This window comes from Triticum aestivum, chromosome 2D (genome assembly GCF_018294505.1).
Source record: "Triticum aestivum cultivar Chinese Spring chromosome 2D, IWGSC CS RefSeq v2.1, whole genome shotgun sequence".
NCBI classification, from domain to species: Eukaryota; Viridiplantae; Streptophyta; class Magnoliopsida; order Poales; family Poaceae; genus Triticum; species Triticum aestivum.
In genome coordinates, this window is record NC_057799.1 from 321,677,859 (window position 1) to 321,681,624 (window position 3,766).

General features: G+C 44.4%; 1 non-coding gene across 1 annotated transcript; it reads right to left on the minus strand.

Annotated features, from left to right (window-relative positions):
• Nucleotides 1-3,165: 3,165 nt before the first annotated feature.
• LOC123056280 (small nucleolar RNA R71) lies at nt 3,166-3,269 on the minus strand. The gene has a single exon (XR_006426709.1). It is a non-coding gene; the product is annotated as a small nucleolar RNA R71 (small nucleolar RNA).
• Between the last annotated feature and the right edge of the window lie 497 nt (nt 3,270-3,766).

Here is a 3,766-nt window from a genome sequence, read left to right on the forward strand (position 1 = left end):
TAACCAATTCCCACACATTGTTCAGCTCGAACTGTGAAGCTCTTCTTGCATAGCTTGAATCCATTCAGGTTCCATGAAGGCTTCAGCAACTTATTTGGGTTCAGATATAAAGATAAATGCAAAGTGCCCACAGAAATTTGCTAGCTGTGTTGCTCTTGAACGAGTGAGTGGACCAGGTGCATCGATGCTATCAATTATCTTCTCAATCTGTACTTCATTTGCAACACGAGGATGAGCTGGACGAAGATTTTGCCCTGGCTGATCATTGTCATCATTATCAGCATTGACTTTAGGCTGAGCAGTGTCTTCGGGTTGACTAGGTGCAGAAATGATGATTTCTTCTTCAGCCTGTGCATCTGAAGGTATGATCTCTCCAGTACCCATAAGCTTGATAGATTCACTAGGTGGGGCTTCATCTAGCACATTTGGCAGGTTCTCTCTTTGCGAGCCATTAGTCTCATCGAACCGCACATCCATAGTTTCAACCACTTTATAGTGAAAGAGGTTGAAGACTCTGTAGGAGTGCGAGTCCTTTCCGTATCCAAGCATAAAACCTTCATGTGCTTTTGGTGAAAATTTTGAAGTGTGATGTGGATCCTTGATCCAGCACCTAGCACCAAATACTCTGAAGTAACTGATGTTTGACTTCTTACCAGTTAGGAGCTCATAGGATGTCTTCTTTAGAAGTTTGTGAAGATAAACACGGTTGATGACGTGGCATTGATAAGCAGATTTCATATACATAATTTGGGCATTGAATTATACCATTCGTTGAGTTATGCCCATCTATTCTTGCTAAGTTTAGTTGAATATTTGCATGAAAATCATATAATGAATCATTTACTAGTCATTGTGTTTTTTTTTTGCAGAAAAGTGCGACAAGGCACTATAATCTACAAGTTTCTGTCTAGAAAGTATTGAGAAACAAGATCATGGGCAAGAAGAGAAGAAAGAGCAAGGGACTCAAGCTTGAAGAAGATTAAAGCTTAGGGGGGCTAGCTAAAGAAGAGAGGGACCTACTTGAGCTAAAAGAAGAGAAGAGAAGGGCTAAAGTGCAATATGGGCAGATCTGATCGAGAGGGGTCAAAATCCCTAGGTGCCCTTCGATCCCCTTTGGGCCTGGCATCTCCATCTCTCTCCCTAACCCCTCCTTCTCCACCTCCGGCCACCGCCACGGCCAGGCCGGCGTGGTGGTGCGCCTCCGCCACCCATCCATCTATCCATCACCAGCGCCGCTCACCACCAGCGGCCATCTCGCCTGCCATACCCGCGCGCCTCCACCTGCTGCTGATTCTCCTTGCCGCTCCCTTCGCCTACCTCGCTGTTGTTCTTCTTCCTGACGTCCTCCCTGCTGCCCTTCTGCTTCTCCTATGCTTCCCCTCTCCTAGCGCCTCAACCTGCTGCTTCTTCTTCCCCAAACTTTGCTGCTGCTTCTTCCCTCTCCTCACGTCCCTGCTGCTGCACTTCTCCTCCTCCTAACCTTGCTGCTGTTCACCTCTGAACCCCCAACATGCTGCTGCTCCTCTCCAACAACGACGCCGATCTGCAGCACTCCCTCGTCACCAGCCTCAAGAAACGGAGCTGCTGATCCTCTCCAACGACCCCTTGCTGATCCTCTCCCACTTGGCTTCGCTGATCATCTTCGTCCCTGCTGCTCTCCTTCGCCCGCAACATCTACAGCCTAGGAGACAACTCTGAATCTCTCTTCTCTTACTGTAGTTTTCTGAATTTTTGCTCTGGTTATTCTGCAGCTTGTAGTCTGAATCTCAGTTAACTATTGATGTGCCCGTGAGAAAACTAGGTGGTTCAACTTGTAATATTGTTCTGCTACCTGTGATGTTTGAGATAGTTCCATCATCTACTCTATGCTACCGATAATATGCTACTGATAATATGTTCAGTTCGTACTTGTCATGTGTTAATTAGTATTCTGCTACTGTATGTGTGAGCTCCCTTATGTGTTTGTTCCTTACTGCAGAAATTTATTCAGTTGTCCATGTGTTAGCTCCAGTACATGTGCTATATAAATACATGTGTGTTTTGTGATGTAAACCATGTCAGCTAGCTCACTGTGACAAATTCATGTTACTATTTGTGATTTTATTTTGTATTGAAATTACTCTCTGTGGTAGCCAGTTGGGTGATCATTCAATTTGCAGTCTATGTATTAGCTCTGTACCTGTAATATATGTTGTGACATGACGCATTTTCATCCCTGTCCATTATCTTGTTTCTTCCCTCTGTCATACGCTTGTTAGATAAATATATGTGTTCATGACCTGTTGTTTCCTTTTGTGTTAGCATTTTAGTTTCTCAAGTAATAGAAAAACATCAAAAAAGACAATATAGACAATCTGAACCTCCCCTTTGCTTATTTTGCATTTTCTTCGGCGACGACCTTCGGGAACTACCTTGTTTAGTTTAGGTTTATTTTCTTGCATTCATAATCTGAATTGTGTTACCTAGCTTTATCCGAGCACGATCATTGACTTGCCTAGTCCATGTGGAGAACACGACACTTGCAGTTTGGGCGTAAAAACCCCGCTACACTTACTATCGATCATTTTGGCGCCGTTGCCGGGGACTAGCGTCGAACGATTGTGTGAAGCTATAGAGTAGGCTTAGTATAGTTTTTGTTTAAATTTCCATTCAAATTTATTTCTGTGCTTCTTTTACCTTTTTACTTTTTGTTGCTTCGGCTTATTAGGATACTAACTTTCTGACTAGTGTTTACTGTTTATGAGTGTTTGTAGGAAATCTGAACTAATTGCAGGTTTTCTATAGTTACACTCGGTTAAGATGGCATTGCTTCGTAATCTTTGGATGCCCAAAAGTCAGTGCTATATCACAGGACCGATTTGGCCAACTATTGAGGCAGAGAACTTCGAGCTGAAACATAGTCTTATTGCTTTGGTTCAACAACAACAATTTGGAGGACTGCCTACTGAGGATCCCTATGAGCACTTACACTGAGTCATGGAGTATTCAGATACAATCAAGTACCATGGAGTTCCTCAAGATGCAATCATGTGCAGGTTGTTCACATTCTCTCTTCGTGATGATGCTCGTGCTTGGTATCGATCCTTGCCATCAAGGTCATACAGTTGGAATGAGATATCACGAGCTTTCTTGGATAGATATTTCCCACTACACAAGCAGTCTGCGATTCGAGATGAGATCTTCAATTTCGTTCAACGTGAATACGAGAGCTTGTATGATGCTTGGGAGAGATACAAGGCTTTATTCAGGAGATGTCCTAACCACGGGCTCGAGAGATGGTTAGAGTTGCAGATATTCTACAGAGGATTGACTTCGGACACTCGAGCTTACGTCGATATCACTAAAAAAAGGACATCTGTGACATTTTGGGCCGAACGAATTTTTTTTCCTGTCATATGTATGACACTTTTATGACGATAATTGTCACAAAACCCGGTATCATCATAGATGTGGTGGGCTCCTACTTCTATGACAAAAAATCATGACAGAAAATGGGCTTTTCGTCCTGGGCGGGCCGGAGACGCAGCTGCATGACATTCTTTGGGCCGTTCATGATGGAAAAAACTGTGGTAGAAGCGAGGGCGAGGAAAATTTCGGGGAGTTCCCGGTTACGGTGGGAGGTCAGGGGCCGAGCGATGCGCGTTTCTCTCGTACACGTACGCGCGTGTATGCGAGGCGTTGGCTCTAACTGAACCCGAGCGAGGCGTTGGGCTCTAACTGAACCCGAGCGATTGCACTGCAAGCTATGCGTTACTGAACCCGAGCG